This window comes from Anomalospiza imberbis, chromosome 6 (assembly GCF_031753505.1).
Source record: "Anomalospiza imberbis isolate Cuckoo-Finch-1a 21T00152 chromosome 6, ASM3175350v1, whole genome shotgun sequence".
Taxonomy (NCBI): domain Eukaryota; kingdom Metazoa; phylum Chordata; class Aves; order Passeriformes; family Viduidae; genus Anomalospiza; species Anomalospiza imberbis.
In genome coordinates this window covers 60,566,261-60,574,348 of record NC_089686.1, presented here as the reverse complement: position 1 = coordinate 60,574,348, position 8,088 = coordinate 60,566,261, and the positions used below count along the sequence as shown (strand labels likewise).

The window sequence follows — 8,088 nt, the reverse complement described above, 5'->3', positions numbered from 1 at the left end:
AAGTAAGTAAATGACTTTGCTGCTCTGACCACACACCACAAGTACATTTGTTGAATGCCGGACTATTAAGACACACCTCAGTAAACTCTAAAGCAACCCCTCAGCGCATGCATTTAAGGTTACACTGGGAGCACCAGTCCGAGCTCAGGGTGTCCCAATCGGTTATGGCGAGTGGTCCGGGGGGAGGGGGAAGGGGGGTCTGCATGGGAAAAAAAAAACAATTAAAAAAAAAAAAAAAAAAAAGCTTGGGGAAAAGAAAGGGAAGAAGGAGAAGAGACAGGAAAAAGAAATTCCAAGAGCCACCGCGGAAAGTGGAGAGTATGAACGCGCAAAGCATAAAATGAAGTCGTAGCCGCATACACTTGACTTCTCTTGACATGTGAAAAGTGCTAAAAGTCAAAGCTCATCAATAAAGTATCTTGAAATTGAATAAGAGCCCTGACAACCATTGCATTCTTAAATAAAGTACAATGAGGAGACAAACGACTCTGCCAAGGAGTTTGCATGTGAGTGAAAGGGCTCCTCAATGGGAGCGGGATAATGGGCTGCTCGGCCGTCATGCACTGTCATCCCCTGTCCCGCCGAGAAGCTGCCACCGCTCCCTAATAGCACAAAATGGGCTCTTAAGAGACTGCCGCCTGTCCCTCCGCCGCTCCCTTCCCCCGAGCCGGGGTGCCGCGGTGCGCACCCCGCTCCGCGCCCGCTGGGGAGGCCCGGGCCGAGGTGGGCACCTTGCCCCCGGCCCTTTCTGCAGCCCAAGCAAAGCCTTTCCTCGGAGGATGCGGGCAAGGGAGAGCGGCCGCGCTCCTGCCCCGGGATCCAGCCGGCCCCACCTGCAGCAGCGAGGGGCTCTGCCGCCCTGGCCAGGCCTAGGTCCGCCTGCGGGGCTTGTTTCCTCTCGAGTTTTGCCCCGAGTAACGCGTTTTTGTAGACATGGAGCCGAATACCGCGATGGACGCACGGGAGCGTTTGGGTGTGACGGGATCCCCCCCTGAAGGTAAGGGCAGCCCGGCCGTGGGGCTCGGGGCACCCCAAGGGGGGCTCTGCCAACACCAGGGGCTCGGTCAAGCACTTCCCTCATCCGGCGGCCCTCAGCTCCTAGCCTCTTCCCCAAAACTTTCCAAAGTATCATCCGCCACCTAGTTAACCTGCCGGTGGCCAGGCATCCTTCCAGGGGCGCCGAGGAAAATTTCCAGAGCGGCAAAAGAGAAGAGAAACAAAGTCCAAAGGGAAGTACGAACCTGCGTCCCGTGTGCCTGTCCCCAGGCAGGGTGGGTGAGTGCCGGCGAGCCGTCCCGCGGAGCAGCCGGTCCCCTCCTAGTTGCCGCTGGCCGAGGCCGGCCGTCCCGCCGCGCGCATCCTGCGGGCGAGAGAAAGAGGCTGCGATTTGTAAACTCGCACCAATCTCGGAGGATCCAAAGGGATGTTAAAAGCTGGGGTCTAGTCCTTTTTCTGGAGTGAAGTCAGTCGTGTCCGTGGCTTTTGATTTTTTTTTTTATCCTCCTCTCTGTTGTTGTTGTAAGGTTTTTTTTTCCCTGTTGCACTCCCTCTCTAGCAAATAAGAGTTTTTTGGGTTTTGTTTTTTTTTTTTTTTTTTTTTTTTTACTCTTGTCCACAGGGCGTTAAAGGGGGAAAAGAGAAAAACCACTTTGTCCGAAATTGCAGGCAAATATCATTTTTACAAGCTCTCAATTAGCCATCCCTTGGATTAGCACCTTCTTACGCCTCCTCGCCAGAATAAAGCAGCCGTAATCTTGTTGCTATTTCCCCCTCGGGCGCCGCGGGCTTTGTGTTCCCTCCCCCCCCCCAAAAAAGAAGAAAAAAAAACTTTTAACGCCCCCACCCATCCAAAAAAAAAAAAAAAAAAGAGACTAAAAATCCCTCCCTGCGCGGGGAGGGAGGGCAGGGGTGAGGCGGTGACGTCACGGCGGGGTGCGGGGGGGCGCCGCCGGCGCGGGAGCCCCGAGCCAAAGTTGGGAAGGGAGAAAGCGCAGCGGGCCGGGCCGGGCCGGGCCGGGCCGGGCCGGGCCGGGCCGGGCCGGGCCGGGCCGGGCCGGGCCGGGCCGGGCCGGGCCGGGCCGGGCCGGGCCGCGCCGCGGGGGCAGCGGGCCCGTCCCAGCAGCGAGCCCCACGGGTCCGGCGCGGCTCCGCGCCGCCATTTTACCTCCGCCCCCGCGGGAGCGCCCGGCCCCGGCGGGGGCAGCCGGGACTGCCGTGCCTGGATACCTCCCAAGGAAACGCTGCGCTTTTTCCTTTTCCATCTAGCAGATTGCCACTCGCCGCTCTCCCTCCCTGCCCGGCCCGGCCGGCCTGGTTTTCCTTTTCCTTTTTTTTTTTTTTTTTTTTTTCCTTTCTTGTCTTCCTTTATTTTTTTTCCTTTTTTTCCTTTTTTTTTTTTTTTTTTTTTTGAAAGTGAATTTTCCACTTTTAAGATGACTCCGCTCGCCTTTGTAACTGGGGGAGAGGGGCAGCAGTGCTGTGAGGTGCTCGGCGTTCCCCTCGCCCCAAAGCCCTGCCCTCCTGCAGGCTCAGACCGCCCCCCCCTTGTCCTCTTTTCCCTTTTCCGAGGGGGGGGCTGCGCCGTGGGACCCCGCGGCCGTGGGACCCCGCGGCCCCGGCCCTCGGCATGGACTTAGGCACTCTTTGAAGATTTCTACTTTAAAATCCGCACGGGATTAATGTAACTAGCATTTTTCTGCGTCTTTTTTTTTTTTCTCCCTCCACTTCTTTTTTTTCCCTTAACTATTCCAAACAAAAAGAAAAAAAAAATGGGCGAAATGTAAAAATGGTTTAAAAACCAAAGGTAAGTAACTAATATACGTGGCAAGACGCGCCTTTTTGTTCGTTTTTCCTAATTAAAATAATTTTCACTTTTAAAATATGATCTCGTGCCTTGGTATTGATTTGTATCAAAGAGCAGCGTTTGCTTCCCTTTCGTATTTTGTTAGGTGTTGAAAGCAGAAAGTGCTGAGTTAGAAACTCCAGTATCGTCTCGTTGTATTAATATCTGGGCTGCAAACTACCTTTTTTAATACCCAGAAAAATGCTTAAAGTCCTCTTGTCCAGTTCGGTCTAAAACTGAAGAGATACACAAATCCTGACGTCTTAGACTACAATGCTTTTGCCTCCAGGACACTTAATGCCTATTTGTATATGGAGAGACAGTGTTTGAAACCTATAATGCGCAGGACACTGAGTTAAGTGGAGCTTTTCTAGTTTATAAACAATCCGCGAAAAGTTTGGAATCGATTTAACCTCTTTTATGTTGGCCTTTTGCACGAGGCACAGCTCCGCATGGCAGGCTAAGAAAAAAAAGCTTTCTGGACCTTGCCGAAGTCGCTCTGAAACTGGAAGACGGACACACATCTCTCTGTACGAGAAAGCCTTTGATTATAAATATGGGAAAAGTGTCATGCAACCAGACCCGCTCGAAAAGCCTTCAGAAAAGAACGGGGGGTGAAAGCTTAGCGCATCCTGACGGGCTTTTTAAATGCTATTGATTGGGACAAGCTGTTCAAAACCCCAGTAACAGTTAATCTGCCTGTTAATCAAGCCACTAAGGAGCTCAATGCGAGTTTTATTAGCAACTGGAGAACACAGGCGGCAGAAAGGATCAAAAGCCTACACCCTTGATATTTGTAAAACCAGCCTTTCCCAAAAATATATTTTCAATTACACAGTAATTCGGAGCTTATCAGGGCTCGCTCGCAGCCCCACGCAGATGGTTCCGCAGGCGCTGCCAAAGCCACGAAAGCGAAGGAAGCAGCACCGCGCTGGCCCCGCCGAGGTGCGGGGTTAAAAATAACGCGTTAAGGAGGTGTCCCGCTCTCGCCTCTCTCCCATCTCGGACCCTCCTGGCCTCCCGAAATAGCAGCAAAACCTCCACATGGCAAACCACGAGGAAGCGAGAGAGAAACTCCTCGTATTCACGTCAATTGTGTTATTAGGCTGAGGGGTGGAGGGCTCTTTTTCTTTTAGCTGGCGTGTTTGATTTATCGCGGCAAGTTTGCAGGACACATTTCCCTTTGCTGATTCTTTTGGTAGAACCTCTCATTTAATTGCTAAGAAAAAAAAAAGTTTAAATAGCGAGATTCGTAATTCGGAGAGCCTAAAAGTTGGATTTCAATTAATTTAATGACCAGAAATATTATTATATCGGCTAAAATCAACATTTGATCTTGTCATTTTTTCAGTGCAATCCGATTCCTTTATATGTCAGCGAGATATGCATATAAAAGACTATCTGGTCAGAGGTAATTATGTCACAGCTTTTTCTCGGCATGACAGCTGGATAAACACCATCTCCAATAAACATCTCTAATTAGGGAGGAGGATCTGAGATAGATGGTGTTTGATTTATTACTGAAGGAGAATGTCCATTTACTGGTATATTATAGTGAAGCATCACAGGGAGAGTTCCCGCTAACGCACCATAAGGAGTACTTGGAGCCGCTCGAAGACAGGTAAGCGGTGTTTTAGGTTTTAAGCTGTTATTTTGTTTAGCGCTATTTCGGAGGAAGAACGGCCTTTCTAGGGTACCTCTCTTTCCCACCGACGCCCTGATTTAGCAGAGGCACCCAGGGTTGGGAAGGCAACCCTGAGTTTGGGCGCCGAGAGGTGGTCGCCTCTCGGCGACCGGACCTTTCCAACCCGAGCGGGGCGACCGAGCGTCCTCGGCGAGCGGCGGGCCGCCGGCGTTTGGCGGCGCAGAGCGGCTGGGACGCGGCCCCCGACGGCAGCTCGGAGGGTCAGGGACTCACCCGGGGCTCGCCTCCCGCAGCTCCTCCGCGGGGCCGTGCGGGCCGGGGCCTCCGGGCGCCGTGCGGGGTTCCTCCGAGGGGCGCGGTAACCCGCGGCTGCCCCCGCCACCCGAGACGGGTCACGGCGAGGGAGCGGGGCCCGGGTCACGGGGCGGGGGGAAGGGGAGGGGGCCGCGCCGCCCGCGCGGGGGAAGTTTGGGAAACGGCTCCACCGCCGGCCGCCCCCTCCGCCCCGGCGCGCCCCCTCCGACGGGCGGGCAGCGGCCGGAGCCGCTCCCTCCCACCCCCACCTGTTGTGCGGGGCTCCGGCCCGCTCCCCTCGCCTTCCCCCCGCGGGGTGGGGGTGCCGGGGTCGGGGTGGCCGGCCCCTCCCGTCGGGAGCGGCCCGTGGCCAGCGGCCGGGGGCGAGCGGGGTCGTTACCTGGCAGCCGGAGCGGAGGGTCCGGGCGCGGCGGTCCCGCGGCCGGGAGGAGGTACCTGGCGGCTCCGGTGGCCAATTTCCACGCGAGAACCTGCCACACAGTTTAAATGTCAATGACAGCAAAAGAGGGGTGCTGCCTTTGCACTAACTTTCCCTTAATATCCACGCCAGCGCCTCCCCCATTGGCTGGGCCGCCCCGGTGACGTCACGGCGGACAGTAGTTAGCTAATGAGACATTTTGGACGGCGCGAGCCCGGACACCGCCCGCCCCGTCGGCTCGGCTCGGCTCGGCTCGGCTCGGCTCGGCTCGGCCCGGCTCGGCTCGGCTCGGCTCGGCCCGGCTCGGCCCGGCCCGGCCCCGCCCCACCCGGGGCTCGGCCGCGGGACGGGACTCCCTTGGTCCGGGGCACCCTCGGGCAGCGGCGGGGTCGCTGCCTCCTCCCCGCTGCCTCCCGACGGCTCGCCCCAGCCCAGCCCAGCCGGCAGCCGGGCCTATCCTCGGCCTCTCTAAAACCTCAGTTTTAGGCTGAGATTTGGCTTCTTCCCTCCTTAAACGCGATCCGCGCCAGGGACACTCTTGCACGGGGAAAAGGAGCCCCCCAAAACCTGCCGCAGCCCCGTGGCTCCTCGGGAATGCCGTGGCCCCCAAGCCCTCGGCTCTCCTGCGGGAGTGGGGTGATGCCAGACGGAAGGGCGGCCGCGCACCGCAGCCTGCCCGCGCCGTGGCACCTCCGCGGGCGGTGCGGGCCCGGCCGGGCTCCCCGTGCGCGCCCTCTCCCATTAGAGCGGGAGGGAGAGGCCGTTATTTGCACACACTTGTCAGGGTAAATAATTCATCGGCCAAGAGGCCCCCCCCCGCCGCCGATAGTTTTATTGAACTGCACTTAAATGTTTCATGAACCTGCCGCCCGACTGGGGTGGGGCGGGGGCTGCGGGCTCCATTAGGAGGAGGCTGTGCCGGGGGGTGCGGGGAGAGCGCGGTGCGGGGCGCGGGGCGCTGCCCCGGCCCCTGCTCCGCTCCCGAGGCTCGGGGACCCACCCGGGGCAGGGATCCCGCTCGGATGCGGGGTGACCCCGTCCCTTAGGCGGCCGGGCCGCGCAAGTTCCGCGCGTTGGCAGGTAGCGACGGCCCCGGGGGCGCTGCCAGGAAGGGGTTTCGCGGCGCGTTTGGAGCCGCTGCCATTAAGGGGCTTGCGGCTCCCTGCAACCCGGCAGGGTCCTCCAGGGAAGCGTTGGAAACACCACGGCTCCCGCCTGCTTATCTGGCTGTCAATAAAAGGAGATGGCTCCTAAAGCAGGGCCAGGTGCTGCCTCCCCTGCTCTCCAGCGCGCCGCTCTCCAGAAACTGCTCAGGCGTGAAGCCAAGTCTGCTTGGCCAGGCCTCGGCGGAGGCAGGCAAACAGCCCCTCGCCAGCGCCAGAGCGCTCTGTTTGCCTTTTTATCTCCTGACAAAAAATAAAAACTAGACACAGAAAGAGGGAAGCGAGGCAGGAAGGTGGGGGGGCGTGGGGAGCAGAGTCCGCATTTGGCCGAGAGGTCGCCTAAAAAGAAAAAGAAATTAAAATGATAATAATAAAGGATAGGGGGGAAAACCCCTGCAAAGGTTGCGCTGGGAGGCAGGCGGGACCCCGGGGGCGGCCTCGGGGGGCCCGGACAGGCCCGGGGTCACCGCGGAGCGGGCGGGGTGTCCGGGGCAGCGGCCGCCCCCCGCCCCGCCGCGCAGCCGTGCGGAGCCCCCGCGCCCCGCCGCGCCGGGGAGGCTCGGGCGGGGAGCGGTGCCGGGGAAACGGGGCGGCAAAGTGTCTCCCCCCACGGCTGTGTGTGTCCCCGCTGATTTTTGCTCCTGTCGCGCTCGGGTCCGCGACCTTTGCTGAGCCGCGGAGGAGGGACGCGCGGGCGCGGAGGGAAGCGGGGTCGGTGCGGGCATCGCCGCGCCGGGCAGGGGATAGGAGCAGGGGCACGGCAACATGTTACAAATTTATAAGCATTATACATATTTGATTTACACTACGTTCCGAAGTTGTGGGCTTTTTCTTTTTTTCTTTTTCTTTTTTTTTTTTTTTTTTTTTTTTTTCCCGAGGATGCCCCAAACCCCCGTGTTCACATAGATTGAGCAATTCTCAACACACACTGTAATAATGAGCTTTAATTCTCTATCCAAGCAGAACTTGAGCAATAATAATAAGCACATCAGAACAATTTGTTTACTGTGGCATTGCACAGGCTGCAGGGTCCAAGACTAGCTACAATAAACGCTAAAAACCAAAGGAAAATCCCTAGAACAGGAAAAATATTGCGATAGAAACGTGGTTTTGGCTTTCAAGGAAAGAGGTACTTGACTAGCATTGTAGCTCGGATATTTTGCCCATGTCCAAGGTATGTGTTTTTAAATACTTTCTTTTTATTTCCCCCACACGTTTCTTTGCTTGTCTAACATTTCTCTTTTGCCCCCAGGATTGCGTTTAAACCTTGGTGCAGAAATGTAATTTTGCTCTTGTTTTGTATTGTTGGTTGCTTGGGTTTTTTTTTTTTTTTTTTATTCTCTCGTCCTGTCGGCTCAGCCCTCTCGCAGTTTGATAGAAACTGAATAGCTCCATCTCTTCGAATAAAAAATACCTGAGTTATTATTGAAATGGCTTTTTGTGTGCTGCCTCGTAAAGTTGGGAGAGCTTTCCGGCTGTTGTGCGGCTGGCAGCCTGCGAGGCTCTCCTGCGACCTGGTAAACGATTGCACCTACCCTGTTTGGGAGCTCTCGCCCAGAGCGGGCTGAGCCGGCTGACACGGGCACCCCGGTCTGTGAACCCTGGCGAGCTGGAAACTTGTTGTAACAAGCGGGATTAGTGTGCGGGAGTGTGTGTTTGGGGGCTCTCATTTAAGATGCTGCAAGAAACTTCTGTGAACTGAAGC

At 56.8% G+C, this 8,088-nt stretch overlaps 1 long non-coding RNA gene across 1 annotated transcript; it reads left to right on the top strand.

Annotated features, from left to right (window-relative positions):
• Positions 1 to 2,702: 2,702 nt before the first annotated feature.
• LOC137476701 (uncharacterized) lies at positions 2,703 to 4,289 on the top strand. Its single transcript, XR_011000536.1, has 2 exons — positions 2,703 to 2,803; positions 2,918 to 4,289. It is a non-coding gene; the product is annotated as an uncharacterized lncRNA (long non-coding RNA).
• Positions 4,290 to 8,088: the final 3,799 nt, after the last annotated feature.